Here is an 18,670-nt window from a genome sequence, read left to right as displayed (position 1 = left end):
GCTTTGTTGCATAAAAATCAATCCGATAAATGAACAGGTGTATGTTTTTGTGCTTGTGCGTGGGTGCCAGTGTGTGCGTTGAGGTCCAATATCTGACTGTGCATGTATGAAATGTGGAGAGGAACAGAATGGAGCAGCTGGGTCTGCTTTGTTGGCTTGTTTTGTAATGTCAGAGTCTGGTGTTGATTCAGAGCAAAGCTGCATGCTTTACACCTTTCCTGCACAGCTGCAATGATTCTGCTCTTAATAAGGTCCACATAAGACAAAACTGGAGGGGACTGGGTGGGGGGTAAGGAGTAGGTGGGGGTTGCGGTGCAGCTCGCCGAGTCAAAATATGACTGCCGCCTGCGAGGGAATCTAGCAGCTGTGTTGACCGTCTCGTCTGACTGTGAAGAGAGGCACTGATTATAAAGTGCAACATTCTGGCAAGCCAGCAGTCTCGGCGAGGAACGGCTTTGATCATTTAGCATTGTAAACTGCTCCATCATCTAAGGCCTCAGGTAATACACTGGTTTATTACCTTAATGAAGGGGTTGAAATGTTTATCTACAGTACTAAGCCCTCAAGCACTTTTGTGGCCAGTGATGAAGAATCCTTTTGGCAACGACCTGAGGGATGAGCAGTTTGTTAGTGCTCATTTGTGTCAGCTTTGGAGGAAAAAGTTGTATTAGGCTACTTAAAGTGTATCTGTCGATTTTGATACACGTTCCTCAATGCACTTGTAGATGAATGTATTGAGAAAGCTCCTCTCTGCTTTGACACATTGAAATCCACAAAGAATACAGGTGTAGGATTTTAATTTGATCAGTTTCTCACAGCAGGAAAATAATCCTGCAGCAACAGGAAATGTGAATTATTGTGTGGATTATAATTAATGGCCATTTTTGTAGGAGTTGATACATTTTTAGTTTGGGGAAATCAAATCTGACATTTTAAATTACAAACTTTAGAAGCCCTTTAAAACCTTGAATACGCCTCCCGAGTGGCGCAGCGGTCTAAGGCACTGCATCACAGTGCTTGAGGAGTCACTACAGCAATGGGTTCGATCCCAGACTGTGTCACAGCCGTCCGTGACCGGGAGACCCATGAGGCGGCGCACAGTTGGCTGAGCGTCGCCCGGGTTAGGGGATGGTTTGACCTGTCGGGATTTCCTTGTCCCATCGCGCTCTAGCGACTCCTTGTGGCGGGCCGGGCGCCTGAAAGCTGACATTGTTTCCTCTGACACATTGGTGTGTCTGGGTTAAGTGAGCAGTGTGTCAAGAAGCAGTGCGGCTCGGCAGGGTCGTGTTTCGGGGGACACATGGCTCTCGACCTTCGCCTCTCCCAAGTCCGTAAGGGAGTTGCAGCGATGGGACAAGACATGGGATGGGACATTTCCTGCAACAACAGGGTGATCAAATGAATATTCTACATTTATACCCGCCTCATTAATGATTCAACCCTAGCAGGAGATTATTTTACCTAATGCTCAGTCACTACTGATTAATAGCGCCATTCTGAGCAGCAAACCATCTGGGTTTGACACCCCAACTGACTCGGCCATAGGCAGGTATAGTTTGTGACATTTTAATAGCCAGGAGATTATATTCAATTGCAATAGAAACATGTACATGTCCTTATGCAAATGATTGTATTTGTATTCAGTAACGGAGGCCCTAACTCTGAAACTCCTGGTTGGTCACTGATTGGAGTTTTCATTTCCTTTATTGATTATCAATGGCAAATTAGAGGAGTTGGGTTCCTTGCTGCCAGAAAGGTTTCACCAAAGGCCTGATGTAGGCTATTCATAACTAGAGGCAATACTCTGCCCTGTAGATAATTTTGGCTGTTGTTTTGGCTCATCTTTGGTCTATTGTGGTGGCAGTTCCGCTGGTGGTCCCATGTAAACAGCTCTCAAAGGGGTTCCCCTCTCCTAGTCTCTCTCCCAGAGAGCCTGTGCCTCTGGTTTAAATGGGGTAATTGATAGTAGAGGATGCCTGATCCTGGTGTCTGGTGCCAGGAAGGACCAGCTCTGTGTCTCTGACCCCTCCTGTACAAAGGGACCCTCTCCTCATCCCTTCTCTCAGAAAGCTGGGAAGAGTAAATATTTAGCAGGCCGCACAACAATGGCTCGCTCAGGGAGAGAATGAGACTTTCATCAGAACTCATGGCTAAAGGGACATTTGGCAGAGGGGGAACTAGTTGGCTAGTTTGCTAAATCTGGAGGAGGGGTTTTTAGGGGCAAAGGAATCTCTCATGCTGAAGTCTCATTTCTAGGGCGGGTTTTTCAGATCAACCACTAAGGATACTTTTTATCTAAATATACACTACCCTTCAAAGATTTGGGGTCACTTAGAAATTAGAGTGTCTAGAGTTGCAAAGAAAAAGCCATATCTGAAGAAAAGATGAAGATGAGCAAAAGAACACAGACACTGGACAGAGGAACTCTGCCTAGAAGGCCAGCATCCCGGAGTCGCCTCTTCACTGTTGACGTTGAGACTGGTATTTTGCGGGTACTATTTAATAAAGCTGCCAGTTGAGGACTTGTGAGGCATCTGTTTCTCAAACTAGACACACTAATGTACTTGTCCTCTTGCTCAGTTGTGCACCGGGGCCTCCCACTCTTTCTATTCTGGTTAGAGCCAGTTTGCGCTGTTCTGTGAAGGGAGTAGTACACAGCAATGTGCGAGATCTTCACTTTCTTGGCAATTTCTCGCATGGAATAGCCTTCATTTTTCAGAACAAGAATAGACTGACGAGTTTCAGAAGAAAGTTCTTTGTTTCTGGCCATTTGCAGCCTGTAATCGAACCCACAAATGCTGATGCTCCAGATACTCAACTAGTCTAAAGAAGGCCAGTTTGATTTCTTCTTTAATCAGAACAACAGTTTTCAGCTGTGCTAACATAAATGCAAAAGGGTTTTCTAATGATCAATTAGCCTTTTAAAATGATGAACTTGGATTAGCTAACACACCGTGCCATTGGAACACAGGAGTGATGGTTGCTGATAATGGGCCTCTGTACGCCTATGTACATATTCCATTAAAAATCAGCCGTTTCCAGCTACAATAGTCATTTACAACATTAACCATGTCTACACTGTATTTCTGATCAATTTGATGTTATTTTAATGGACAAATAAGGTGCTTTTCTTTAAAAAACAAGGACATTTCTTAGTGACGCTGAACTTTTGAACGGTAGTGTATATTTAAGATCCTTCACACTGTTGAAGTGATCAGACATCCTTTCTGTCAGCGCGCTCTCTCCTCTGTTTGGAAAACTACTTCAACTCCATTATGGCACACATTTTCTTCCGTTCTTTTACCCCCCCTCTTTGACACTCTAACACTGACGTGTGTGTGTGTGTGTGTGTGTGTGTGTGTGTGTGTGTGTGTGTTTGTCTTTTTTACAAGCCAAGTTACCAGCCTTCCTTTAGACACGCTCTGAATTTCCTTTCTCATTACCCCCTCCCCCGCACTCCCTCTTCTATCCTACATTAGATTAGTTGCTTGTAAACCTTTGTACAGTACTACATCTCACTTAATGCCCACACAATGAAAAAGGGGGTTCTGCAGTCTAAAGGCCTCTGCCGGGTTCCATTGGAAAGGCCTTAAAGCAGGTTTTGTCTCCCGTGCGCCACCATTGTGACTGACATTAACAGCCTAGAGGAGGAGGCCGGCGTAGGGCTCACTGTGCGAAGGCTGTTCCCTGGCCAGGGAGAGAAGCATGGGATCAACACTGTGATTTACTGTAACTCGTAAATCCTCGTCATTTACTGCCATAATTACTCCTCCAAAGGTGTGAAGTGCTTCAACAAAACATAGTGTTCTGGGATGAATGGGCCTGGCCCCCCACTCCCGGATTCATTCTGGCTGGCACGATTACGGCTGCCACGGCAGAGAGAGCCCAGTCCAGGGTCACTGAGCCTCTCAACACTGGGAAAGCTCACTTCTGACACAGAGTGGGGGGGAAGCTCACTTCTCCCACTGACACAGAGTGGGGGGGGGGGGGGAGCAAGAGGGACATTTTGCCACGATGTAGATGGTATTAGAAAAAACCTCCAGCAACCGTCTTTTCCAATGATATAACTTTAATGTTAAGTTGTTAATTATGTATTCGCATCATGGAATAGAGTGCAAAGACCTGTCATCACTGGCGATAATCTTCCAACACTCCAAACAAACAATAAGTCGTGGTTAGAATGAATAAGAGTGAGTAGGAATCAACACTTCAATGGGAAATGAATGAAACAAACAAACAGGATCAATATGGAAAACAGCAGGCTGGCAATCTGTCTCTGTTGGCTTTCTATTGGTTGTGTTTTAATTGGTCAAGTTAAAGCGGTGTTGGTCGTGCTGCAGACTAATGGGCTGAGTATGTAGCTGAGTGAGTACTAAAGGGTTGCAGGTCCACGGCTGTGCCAGGCAGCCAGTGGTTTATGAACCACTCTCCTTCACTTGTTCCTTAACATTCTCTGTGTGTTTGCGTGTGTGTTCGGTTATGGATGTGTAGTTGTGAGTGAGTGTGTGTATATACATATGACACAGGCCTGTGAAAGGAAAAAAGAGCCCCCTCGTTGTAATGCCTTTAAGGGAGGCCTGTTGACCCAAAGCATGATGTAATTCAATAAGCCTGTCACTAATAATTTCCCACTTTTTTTAATGGGCTGGAGATTGATCCAGGTTCTGTAGCAAGGCCCCATTTTCTCTGGGCGGGGTGTTTTTCCTGCTCCATCCATTTTACTGCCATATTTCACTGTTTATAAATATTTATGCACATATACAGCTGTCTAATAAAGACTAGGAACTGGACGGCTTTCCAGTTTTCATTTTTAAGATCTTATATTTTGCTGGTGGAAATGCCAAAAAGCTGTACCCACCCTTTTAATAATAATAATAACAACAGCTTGTTTTCTCACGTAAAAGAAAAATGACAAACAGACCTTCACCCCTATAAGTATGCATATGCATGCTCTCTTACATATACAAACATACCCTCATACACTACATGACCATAGGTGTGTGGACACCTGCTCGTTGAACATCTCATTCCAAAATCATGGGCATTAATATGGAGTTGGTCCCCCCCTTCGCTGCTATAACAGCCTCCACTCTTCTGGGAAGGCTTTCCATTAGATGTTGGAACATTGCTGCGGGGACTTGCTTCCTTTCAGCCACGAGCAATAGTGAGGTCAGGTACTGATGTTGGGCGATTAGGCCTGGCTCGCAGTCAGCGTTCAAGTTCATCCCAAAGGTGTTCGATGTAGTTGAGGTCGGGGCTCTGTGCTGGCCAGTCAAGTTCTTCCACACTGAACTCAACAAACCATTTATGTTTGGACCTTACTTTGTGCACGGGGGCATTGTCATGCTGAAACAGTAAAGGGCATTCCCCAAACTATTGCCACAAAGTTGGAAACACAGAATCATCTAAAATGTCATTGAATGCTGTCGCGTTAAGATTTCCCTTCACTGGAACTAATTGGCCTCGCCCGAATCATGAAAAACAGCCCCAGAGCATTATTCCTCCTCCACCAAACTATGATGGTGCCACGTTGAAAGTCACTGAGCTCTTCGGTAAGGCCATTCTACTGCCAATGTTTGTCTATGGAACATGGCTGTGTGCTGGATTTTTATACACCTGTCAGCAATGGGTGTGGCTGAAATAGCCGAATCCATTCATTTGAAGGGGTGTACGCTATACACTAGAAGTATATAAAAGTATGTCCATGTTTGCTTCGTACCCTGATGCTGTGAAGTAGATGGATGGGTCGGGGCGTTCTACACAACACAGGGAGTTTGTGAGGAGATACCTGTAGCTCTCAGGCTCTCTTTCTTCTGGGCTCCTAGTACTGTATCAGTTTCCGTTTGATGTACTATTTGTTTTGAGTCCCGGGGCACCAATGTTTCAGATGCTGTGTTAAGTGGATGGGCTGTCAGAAAAAGTTCCCACAGTCATTCTTTGTGAGTGACCTTTTATTTTTTTACTGAATTTTTGACAGATAGGGACTTAGAGATGAGCCTCCTCCCCTCTTTCCAAACACACCCAGCACCCTCCACCTACAGCATCAGGGCCACATGTACGTGTGACAGTCATGAGTACACACGTGAGTATTTATAGTCTACATTTGTTAAAGCTCACATTTATCATGTGGCCTGCTGGTGTCAGTGACTGCTGCGTTCCCATGTCTCTCTGCTGCTACTCTTGCCCCCCCTCCACACACACACTTTGGTTTGCATTCATGAATTCACCCTTCACCACAGAAATCATCCTGATTGAGAGAGAACTCTGAAGCTGTTCATTATGGTCCGCGAGAACATTTGAGAAAATGGTCTATATTCTATAATCATTTCTTGATGGGCCTAACTTGTATACAGTCATTCTGTTGTTGGATTCTTCAGCTTGTTAGGGGAAGAATTTTAAAAGTTTGTTCCATCAAACTTGCGACACTAGGCCATTAGCATATGGCAGCGATCATCAGAAGCCATAAAGAGGGAAGCGGTGTGCCTTCAGGGCTGGACTGCTTTTTATTTGGAACCACTTAAGATATTCACCTGTGTAAAATTGTTTATCTTGGAAAGAATGGTAAATAAATCCACTTGGGCCTATAGCCAATCATAAAGTGCGCAGAGTGCCCGTAAAAGCGTAATTAGACCAGTCTCAGACCAACTTTTGACATTGGTTGCCATTCTTTACAAAACCCTCTTAACAACGTATAGCTGGTTAGCTGCCAAGAGCAGAAAAATTCTAAAGGCTGAAGGCCATTACTCACTCACTCCGGGAAAGGTTAATGCACTGTTCTGTTCTGGCCTTAAGGTGTATATTAGTATTATTACTTAGCCGTGAACAGATCCAATAACTGGGCCTGCACTTTACGTGTAAAAAAAAATAAAAACAAGGGAATGAGGGGGGGAAAGAGAGACGTGAAATGCTCTTTGTGTTCAAATGTCAACACATTTTTGTATTTTTATTTTCTGGAGGAGCAGCTGCGGAGGCCTAAGCCCCGTCTCACTGCTGTACTCCCCTCCGTAGGGAGCATGACAGAGTCCAAATGCCAGCCGCTCCACTCCACTCTGCCCCATCCCTCCTAGAACCAGTCCCATTAGTGGGGCTAATACACCCCCACCTTCCCCACTTCGTCCCGGCCCCAGAAAGCCCACTTGTCCTTGGGCCGCTGAGTGAGATGACACAGGATGAAGTCACTCCATTTGTGTTGGCACAGAGACCAGACCGATGCCGGGCTGCCAAGAGTTCTTGGACACGTCTCGCTCTGGTGAGAGGGAGAGGAACCATAAGGTAGATTTCGTGTCGCAGTACGGTGGGCCCACGTCCAGCATTACTTTTGCACAACCTGTGTTGAAAACCCCACTGAAATAAGACAATATTGTAAATTGAGGTGGTGATGTTATAGAATGCATGACGCTGAAAGTTGGGAGAGTTTCTGTTCATGTCTTCACTCCTAGCGTTGACATGCTGACATGAGTCAAAGCCACTTTTTGTATGTTATTGTTTTTGGATGTGTGTACCTTATTATCCATAATTCCAGTCATTTTGCGCTCTGACAGTATTTTGACAGTGGTGTGTGATCTCACAGTGAGATTTTTCCTCTCTGTATCCGGTGCTGTGTGATTTACCTGCTGTGGAATCAGAGGGTCCCAGAGACATTTTGCATCCTCGTCCCAAAAAGGTAGCTAGCGGAGGCCAGAGTTTGACAGACATCCTCCCACCCCCTATCCTTCCCCTCAGAGGCCGGAGAGGAGCTGCCCTGTCCTGTGTTTGTAGAGCAGGGGCTAGGGGGAAGTTTGACTCTGGAAAGCTTTGCCTGTGTTTGGGCAATTCCTCAAAGGCTTAGCCGACCTGATGAACAAATGCTACATTTGGGCTCCTCAAAGAGTCTCTTTCCATTACCCTCCCCGGCAAACCCCAGCCTCCTCCTCCTCCCCGGTCGGCTGGACTGCCCTGTCTGTCTCAGCCCTTCGTTAGCATCTCAGCAAGCCCAAGATCAAACAACATGGACGGACTCCTTCCTTCCACTGTCACTCTGCTCTATCATTTGTAGTGCCAGTCTCAGTTTTCTAGTGCTCTGAGCGACCTAAACGTAACATGTAAAGTGTTGGTCCCATGTTTCATGAGCTGAAATAAAATATGCCTGAAATTTTCCATACACACAAAAAGTTTATTTCCCTCAGTTTTGTGCACAAATTTGTTTACATCCCTGTTAGTGAGCATTTCTCATTTGTCAAGATAATCCATCCACCTGACAGGTGTGGCATATAAAAAATCTGATTAAACAACATGGTCCTTACACAGGTGCACCTTGTGCTGGGGACAATCAAAGGCCACACTAAAATGTGCAGTTTTGAGGGAGTGTGCAGGAATGTCCACCAGAGCTGTTGCCAGAGAATTTTATTTTAATATCTCTACCATAAGCCTCCTCCAACATCATTTTAGAGAATTTGGCAGTACGTCCAACCAGCCTCACAACCGCAGACCATGTGTATGTAGTCATGTGGAAGAACGGTTTTCTGATGTCAACATTGTGAACAGAGTGCCCCATGGTGGCGGTGGGGTTATGGTATGGGCAGGCATAAGCTATGGACAACCAACACAATTGCATTTTATCGATAGCAATTTGAATGCACAAAAATACTGTGATGAGAACCTGAGGCACATTGAGGCCCATTTTTTGTTTTTAAAGATACAGTGCCATCGGAAAGTATTCAGACCCCTTGACTTTTTCCACATTTTGTGACGTTACAGCCTTATTCTAAAATGTATTAAATCGTTTTTTCCCTCATCAATTTGCACACAATACCCCATAATGGCAAAGTGAACCCAGTTTATTTTTACATTTTTGCACATTTAGAAAAAATAAACTGAAATATCACATTTACACAAGTATTCAGACCCTTTACTCAGTACTTTGTTGAAGAACCTTTGGCAGCAATTACAGCATTGAGTCTTCTTGGGTATGACGCTACAAGCTTGGCACACCTATATTTGGGGAGTTTCTCCCATTCTTCTCTGCAGATCCTCTCAAGCTCGGTCAGATTAGAAGGGGAGTGTTGCTGCACAGCCATTTTCAGGTCTCTCCAGAGATGTTCGATCGGGTTCAAGTCAATCATTCAATCAATCAAATGTATTTATAAAGCTCTTCTTACATCATGGGATGGACAAATCCACTCTGGCTGTCACTGTGATTGGCTGCAACAACACAGGCCCCAGAAAACAGGCAGGCCAACGGATGGACAGATCCTGTAATTGAGCTTATTCTCCCCCAGAATGAGGATTGGCTGCAAAAGAATCTCCTACAGATTTCAGTCAATCAATCAATCAAATGTATTTATTAAGCCCTTTCTACATCAGCCGATGTCACAAAGTGCTATACAGAAACCCAACCTAAAACCCCAAACAGCAAGCAATGCAGATGTAGAAGCACAGTGGCTAGGAAAAACTCCCCAGAAAGGCAGGAACCTATGAAGAAACCTAGAGAGGAACCAGGCTCTGAGGGGTGGCCAGTCCTCTGGCTGTGCCGGGTGGAGATTATAACAGTACATGGCCAAGATGTTCATAGATGACCAGTAGGGTCAAATAATAATAATCACTGTGGTTGTAGAGGGTGTAACAGGTCAGCACCTCAGTAGTAAATGTCAGTTGGCTTTTCATAGCAGATCATTTAGAGTTAGACAGCAGGTGCGGTAGAGAGTCGAAAACCGCAGGTCCGGGACAAGGTAGCACGTCCTGTGAACAGGTCAGGGTTCCATAGCCGCAGGCAGAACAGTTGAAACTGGAGCAGCAGCATGACTAGGTGGACTGGGGACAGCAAGGAGTCATCAGGCCAGGTAGTGTTGAGGCATGGTCCAAGGGCTCAGGTCCTCCGAGAAAGATAGAGGGAGCATACTTAAATTCACACAGGACACTGGATAAGACACGAGAAATACTACAGATATAACAGACTGACACTAGCCCCACGACACAAACTATTGCAGCATAAATACTGGAGGCTGAGACAGGAGGGGTTGGGAGACACTGTGGCCCCATCCGACAATACCCCCGGACCAGGTAGGATATAACCCCACCCACTTTGCCAAAGCACAGCCCCCACTGGAGGGATATCTTCAAACCACCAACTTACTACCCTGAGACAAGGCTGAGCATAGCCTACGAAGATCTCCCCCACTGCATGAACCCGAGGGTGTCACCAACCCAGACAGGAAGACCACGTCAGTAACTCAGCCCAGGGTTAGAGGCAGAGAATCCCAGTGGAGAGAGGGGAACCGGCCAGGCAGAGACAGCAAGGGTGGTTCGTTGCTCCAGTGCCTTTCTGTTCACCTTCACACCCCTGGGCCAGACTACACTCAATCATAGGACCTACTGAAGAGATGAGTCTCCAATAAAGACTTAATGGTCGAGACCGAGTCTGTATCTCTCACATGGATAGATAAACCATTCCATAAAAAATGTATCTCTATAGGAGAAACCCCTGCCTCCAGCTGTTTGCTTCGACATTCCTTGGACAATAAGGAGGCCTGCGTCTTGTGACCCTGTTAAGGCTAGGGCGTGTAGGTATGTATGGCAGGACCAAATCTGAAAGATGGGTAGGAGCAAGCCCATGTAATGCTTTGTAGGTTAGCAGTAAAACCTTGAAATCAGTCCTAGCCTTAACAGGAAGCCAGTGTAGAGAGGCTAGCACTGGAGTAATATGATCACATTTTTTGGTTCTAGTCAAGATTCTAGCAGCCGTGTTTAGCACTAATTGAAGTTTATTTATTGCTTTTTCTGGGTAGCCGGAAAGTAGAGCATTGCAGTAGTCTAATCTAGAAGTGACAAAAGCATGGATACATTTTTCAGCATAATTTTTAGACAAAGTTTCAGATTTTTGCAATGTTACGTAGATGGAAAATAGCTGTCCTTGAAACAGTCTTGATATGTTCGTCAAAAGAGAGATCAGGGTCCAGAGTAACGCAGAGGTCCTTAAAACCTGTTGGGGCTACAGGTTAGCAATGAACCCCGAGCCGGGATTGCTAACAAGGCTGGAAATTCAAAACATCAAAAATCTAATAATTTCAATTTCTCAAACAATCAACTATTTTACACAATTTAAATGATAAACATCTCCTTAATCTAACCACATTGTTCGATTTTCAAAGAGGCTTTACGGCAAAAGCATAAAGTTAGATTATGTTAGGACAGTACATAGCCACAAAAGTACAAACATCCATTTTCAATTCAAGGTCAGGCGTCACCAAAAGCAGAAACCAGCTTGAATTATGCACTAACTTTTGTCAATCTCCATCAGATGACACTCCTAGGACATTATGTTATACAATACATGCATTTTTTGTTCCATCAAGTTCATATTTATATCCAAAAACAGCATTTTACAGTAGCGTGAAATTCAGATTTTTTTCTTCTCTGAAATGCTTCCGGTGAACATAACAAAATTACTATTCGAAAACATTGGTAAATTATAATATTGTCATTCAAAGAATAATATATTATCATCTCGTAATTGCTACCGAATGGCCAGATCTCAAAATAACTTTACTGGGAAATCACATTTTGCAATAAACGGGGTGCTATGCTAAGAACAACAGGCTATGCTATACAGTTAGCATCATCTAAAATCGATAATAACATTGTAAATATCCCCTTACCTTTGATTATCTCCATCAGAAGGGAGGCATCCCAGGTCCGGAAGGCATCCCAGGTCCGGAACAAATGTGGTTTCTTTTGACAAAGTTCATAATTTATGTCCAAATAACACCAAGTACTTAGCGTTCATTATGCTCCCACAAAACGTGGTGGGGGGCTGGTAAAATCACGCCAAAAAGCTAAAAAAAACCTAGTAAATAATCTATTTATGTTCGTTCAAACATGTCAAATGTTGTTTAGCATTAATCTTTTGGTCCATTTTTAACGTTAAACATCAGTAATATTTTCACACAACCTATCCTATGTCTAGATAAAAAATGATGACAAACTCACGTTTCTCAGATTTATGCTCAGGCGCAAAAAAATGAAGTGATGACATGTCAACTTCCTTGGATTCTAATTTGCTCTCTGTTTATCATAGACGCTTCAAACAACTTTATAAAGATCGTTGACATCTAGTGGAAGCCGTAGGTGTTGCGAAATGAATCCTTTCTCACTATGGTATCTATAAAACAATGACACTAAATAGTACAGTCACAAAATTCACATTTTTTTTAAATCTATTTTTCACAGGTTTTTGCCTGCAATATGAGTTTTGTTATACTTACAGACACCATTCAAACTGTTTTAGAAAATTCAGAGTGTTTTCTATCCGAATGTGTTAATAATATGCATATCCTAGCTTCTGAGTTGGTGTAGGAGGCAGTTAAAAATGGGCACATCTTTTTTTCAAAATGTCTCAATACTGCCCCCGAGCCCCAACAGGTTTTAACAGTTTTATTTGACTGTACAACCATCAAGATTAATTGTCAGATTCAACAGAAGATCCCTTTGTTTATTGGGACCTAGAACTAGCATCTCTGTTTTGTACGATTTTAAAAGTAAAAAATCTGCCGCCATTCACTTCCTTATGTCTGAAACACAGGCTTCCAGGGAGGGCAATTTTGGGGCTTCACCATGTTTCATCGAAATATACAGCTGTGTATTGTCCGCATATCAGTGAAAGTTAAGATTCTTTTCCCGAATGACATCACCAAGAAGTAAAATATATAGTGAAAACAATAGTGGTCCTAAAGATGGTCAAAGATAAAAGTAAAAAATAAAGTCAAAATAAAACATAATAAAAAGAATGTTTGAATGACACTGAAGGGCAGTGTTTTTACAGTTAATGCTGGTTTGCCTGAGGCTGATGCCATACAGGGGTTTGTACACATGCATATACACACACTCTCATTCAAATAAATGCACATATACATGTAATAATGCCAGACATGCACGCAAACATATACAGTTGGCATTGCTGTTATGATTTTAGTTGTCCTTGATGTCCTTTTTATTTATTAGTGTGTAAATAAAAGTAAAACATTTTTTTGGTTTTTGCATTATTTAAACCAAATTGAACGTTTCATTATTTATTTGAGGCTAAATAGATTTTATTGATGTATTATATTAAGTTAAAATAAGTGTTAATTCAGTATTGTTGTAATTGTCATCATTACAAATAAATAAATCGTCCGATTTAATCGGCATCGGCCGCTTTTGGTCCTCCAATAATCGGTATCGGCGTTGAAAAATCATAATCGGTCGACCTTTATTTGATATATTAGAGGTCCACCGATTAATTAGGGCCGATTTTGAGGTTTTCATAACAATCGGAAATCGGTATTTTTGGATGCCGATTTGGCCGAATTCTTTTTTTCTCTTTTTTTTCTTATTTATATATATATATTACCTTTATTTAACTAGGAAAGTCAGTTAAGAACACATTCTTATTTTCAATGACGGCCTAGGAACAGTGCGTTTAACTGCCTTGTTTAGGGGCAGAACGACAGATTTTTACCTTGTCAGCTCAGGGATTCAATCTTGCAACCTTACGGTTAACTAGTCCGACGCTCTAACCACCTGCTTTACATTGCACTCCACGAGGTTACGCGATTGCTGTAAGAAGCCAAGGTAAGATGCTAGCTAGCATTAAACTTATCTTATAAAACACAATCAATCATAATCACTAGTTAACTACACATGGTTGATGATATTACTAGTTTATCTAGCCTGTCCTGTGTTGCATATAGTCGCTTAGGTACACATTGCTCCAACCATAAACATTAATGCCTTTCTTAAAGTCAATACACAAGTATATATTTTTAAACCTGCATATTTAGTTAATATTGCCTGCTAACATGATTTTTTTTTTAACTAGGGAAAATGTGTCACTTCTCTTGCAGAGTCAGGGTATATGCAGCAGTTTGGGCCGCCTGGCTCGTTGCGAACTGTGAAGACTATTTCTTCCTAACAAAGACAGCCGACTTCGCCAAACGGGGGATGATTTAACAAAAGCGCATTTGCGAAAAAAGCACAATCGTTGCACGACTGTACCTAACCATAAACATCAATGCCTTTCTTAAAATCAATACACAGAAGTATATATTTTTAAACCTCCATATTTAGCTAAAAGAAATCCAGGTTAGCAGCCAATATTAACCAGATGAAATTGTGTCATTTTGCGTTCATTGCACGCAGTCAGGGTATATGCAACAGTTTGGGCCGCCTGGCTCGTTGCGAACTAATTTGCCAGAATTTTACGTAATTATGACATAACATTGAAGGTTGTGCGATGTAACAGGAATAACGTTTTGTTTCGAGATGATAGTTTCTGGATTCGACCATATTAATGACCTGAGGCTCGTATTTCTGTGTGTTATTATGTTATAATTAAGTCTATTTTTTTGATAGAGCAGTCTGACTGAGCGATGGTAGGCAGCAGCAGGCTCGTAAGCATTCATTCAAAATAGCACTTTCGTGCGTTTTGCCAGCAGCCCTTCGCAATACATTGCGCTGTTTATGACTTCAAGCCTATCAACTCCCAAGATGAGGCTGGTGTAACCGATGTGAAATGGCTAGCTAGTTAGCCGGGTGCGCGTTAATAGCATTTCAAACGTCACTCGCTCTGAGACTTGGAGTAGTTGTTTCCCCTTGCTCTGCATGGGTAACGCTGCTTCGAGGGTGGCTTTTGTCGATGTGTTCCTGGTTCAAGCCCAGGTAGGAGCGAGGAGAGGGACGGAAGCTATACTGTTACACTGGCAATACTAAAGTGCCTATAAGAACATCCAATAGTCAAAGGTATATGAAATACAAATCGTATAGAGAAATAGTCCTATAATTCCTATAATAACTACAACCCAAAAACATCTTACCTGGGAATATTGAAGACTCATGTTAAAAGTAACCACCAGCTTTCATATGTTCTCATGTTCTGAGCAAGGAACTTAAACGATAGCTTTTTTACATGTCACATATTGCACTTTTACTTTCTTCTCCAACACTTTGTTTTTGCATTATTTAAACCACATTGAACATGTTTCATTATTTATTTGAGGCTAAATAGATTTTATTGATGTATTATATTAAGTTAAAATAAGTGTTAATTCAGTATTGTTGTAATTGTCATTATTACAAATAAACAAACCAAAAAAAATTTGTCTGATTTAATTGGTATCGGCCTTTTTGCTCCTCCAATAATCGGTATCGGCGTTGAAAAATCATAATCGGTCGATTATATATATTTATTTATATATGGGGGTGCGGAATGGAATTAATTGTATTTTTATTCTTACATTTACATCATTTACATTTTAGTCATTTAGCTGATCCAGAGCGACTTACCGTAGTGAATGCATACATTTCATCCATTTTTTAAAAAATTATTATTATTATTATTTTTTGTACTGGCCCCACGTGGGAATCGAACCCACAACCCTGGCATTGCACACACCATGCTCTACCAACTGTGCCACAGGAAACCTGTGGGGGGACTGTGGGACTGTGGGAGGGGTCTCGAATGGTTGAGGGACAGCTATTGGGGAACTGTGGGGGAATTTTGGAGGGTTTGGGTTCACGTTTTTTGGCCTGGTGGGAGATCTGTCAATGTGCCCTTGAGCAGGGCATTGACCCTGGATGCTTCTAGGTGTTGCTCTGAATGGGAGTCTGTTGGATGACTTTTATGGTGTAGTTGTTGAGCCGCTTTCCTGCAAGTATATTGTATGTTTCGGATATTCAATAAAAAAAATAAAAATAGTGGTCCTAAAACGGAACCTTAAGGAACACCGAAATTTACAGTTGATTTGTCAGAGGACAAACCATCCACAGAGACAAACTGATGTCTTTCCGACAGATCTAAACCAGGCCAGAATTTGTCCGTGTAGACCAATTTGGGTTTCCAATCTCTCCAAAAAATGTGGTGATCGATGGTATCAAAAGCAGCACTAAGGTCTTGGAGCACGAGGACAAATGCGGAGCCTTGGTCTGACACCAGTAAAAGGTAATTTACCACCTTTGAGTGCAGTCTCAGTGCTATGATGGGGTCTAAAACCAGAATGAAGCATTTCGTATACATTGTTTGTCTTCAGGAAGGCAGTAATTTGCTGTGCAACAGATTTAGGGAGATTCGATATAGGCTGATTTAGTTTTTTGTATTTCCTGGGTCAAGGTTTGGCTTTTTCAAGAGAGGCTTTATTACTGCCACTTTTAGTGAGTTTGGTACACATCCGGTGGATAGGGAGCCGTTTATTATGTTCAACATAGGCGGGCCAAGCACAGGAAGCCGCTCTTTCAGTAGTTTAGTTGGAATAGGGTCCAGTATGCAGCTTGAAGGTTTAGAGGCCGTAACTGTTTTCATCAATGTGTAAAGAGATATAGAATTAAAAAACTTGAGTGTCTCCCTTGATCCTAGGTCCTGGCAGTGTTGTGCAGACTCAGGACAACTGAGCTTTGGAGAAATAGCCAGATTTAAAGAGGAGTCTGTAATTTTCTTTCTAAGGATCATGATCTTTTCATCAAAGAAGTTCATGAATTTATCACTGCTGAACTGAAAGCCATCCTCTTAGGGAATGCTGCTTTTTAGTTCGCTTTGCGAGAGTATCAAAAATACATTTTGGATTGTTCTTATTCTCCTCAATTAAGTTGGAAAAATAGGATGATCGGACAGCAGTGAGGGCTTTTTGATACTGCACGGTACTGTCTTTCCAAGCTAGTCAGAAGACTTGCAGTTTGGTGTAGCGCCATTTCGGTTCCAATTTTCTGGAAGCTTGCTTCAGGGCTCGGGTATTTTCGGTATACCAGGGAGATGATAGTTTCTTAAGACAAATGTTTTGTTTTTAGGGGTGCGACTGCATCTAGGGTATTGCGCAAGGTTAAAATATGTTCCCCAGTTAGGTGGTTAACCGGTTTTTGTACACTGACGTTCTTGGGTAGGTGGAGGGAGTCTGGAAGGGCATCTAGGAATCTTTGGGTTGTCTGAGAATTTATAGCACGGCTTTTGATGGTCCTTGGTTGGGGTCTGAGTAGATTATTTGTTGCGATTGCAAACGTAATAAAATGGTGGTCCGATTAGTCCAGGATTATGAGGAAAAACATTCACCTCTCTTGGGTAGGGGGCAGTATTTTGACGTCCGGATGAAAAGCGTGCCCAAAGTAAACTGCCTGTTACTCAGGCCCAGATGCTAGGATATGCGTATAATTGGTAGATTTGGATAGAAAACACTCTAAAGTTTCTATAACTGTTAAAATTATCTGTGAGTATAACAGAACTGATATCAAATCAAATGTATTTGTCACATACACATGGTTAGCAGGTGTTAATGCAAGTGTAGCGAAATGCTTGTGCTTCTAGTTCCGACCATGCAGTAATATCTAACAAGTAATCTACCAATTCCACAACAACTACCTTGTACACACAAGTGTAAAGGAATGAATACGAATATGTACATAAAAATATATAAATGAGTGATGGCCGAACGGCATAGGCAAGATGTAATAGATGGTATGGAGTACAGTATAGATGAGTAATGTAATGTAGGTTATGAAAACATTATATAAAGTGGCATTGTTTAAAGTGGCTAGTGATACATCTAATTACATCAAGATGGCATGGCGTACAGTCTATACATATGAGATGAATAATGTAGGTTATGTAAACATTATCTAATATAAAGTGTCAAGTGATAAATTGATTACATCAATTTCCCATTATTAAAGTGGCTTGAGTTGAGTCAGTATGTTGGCAGCAGCCACTCAATGTTAGTGATGGCTGTAACAGTCTGATGGCCTTGAGATAGAAGCTGTTTTTCAGTCTCTCGGTTCCAGCTATGATGCACCTGTACTGACCTCGCCTTCTGGATGTTAGCGGGGTGAACAGGCAGTGGCTCGGGTGGTTGCTGTCCTTGATGATCTTTTTGGCCTTCCTGTGACATCGGGTGGTGTAGGTGTCCTGGAGGGCAGGTAGTTTGCACCCGGTGATGCGTTGTGCAGACCTCACTACCCTCTGGAGAGCCTTCCGGTTATGGGCGGAGCAGCTGCCGTACCAGGCGGAGAACGCACCCTTGTGGGGACCCAGTGTTGAGGATCAGCAGCGTGGAGATGTTGTTACCTACCCTCACCACCTGGGGGCGGCCTGTTAGGAAGTCCAGGACCCAGTTGCACAGGGCGGGGTCGAGACCCAGGGTCTCAAGCTTAATGACGAGTTTGGAGGGTACTATGGTGTTAAATGCTGAGCTGTAATCGATGAACAGCATTCTTACATAGGTATTCCTCTTGTCCAGATGGGATAGGGCAGTGTGATGGCGATTGCGTCGTCTGTGGACCTATTGGGTTGGTAAGCAAATTGGTGTGGGTCTAGGGTGTCAGGTAGGGTGGAGGTGATATGGTCCTTGACTAGTGTCTCAAAGCACTTCATGATGACGGAAGTATGGCAGGCGAAACCCCGAGGACAAACCACCCCCCCCCCCAAAAAAATTGGCCTACCACTATTTTCAATGGCTATCACTTTTATTATAAGCTCCCAGATTACAGTTCCTAGGGCTTCCACTAGATGTCAACTTTCTTTAGAAAGAGTTTCAGGCTGTTTTTTTGGAAAATGAGCCAGAAATTGCAGTTTTTCTAGGTGGCTCCCATTTTGGCTGTAGTGTTTCCAAGCGCGTGGAAGAGAGCGTGTTCTTTGGTATTTTTCTCCGGTAAAGACAATAACGATTCTCCGTCTTAAATT

The 18,670-nt window shown here is 42.7% G+C and overlaps 1 protein-coding gene across 1 annotated transcript in view; it reads left to right on the top strand.

The window, feature by feature from the left end:
• LOC106571468 (protein dispatched homolog 1) overlaps positions 1-18,670 on the top strand; it is a 78,298-nt gene that overhangs the window by 26,600 nt on the left and 33,028 nt on the right. The window lies entirely within an intron of this gene.

This window comes from Salmo salar, chromosome 15 (assembly GCF_965601325.2).
Source record: "Salmo salar chromosome 15, fSalSal1, whole genome shotgun sequence".
NCBI classification, from domain to species: Eukaryota; Metazoa; Chordata; class Actinopteri; order Salmoniformes; family Salmonidae; genus Salmo; species Salmo salar.
Note: the sequence above shows the minus strand (reverse complement) of the source record. Positions and strands in the feature narration are given on the sequence as shown.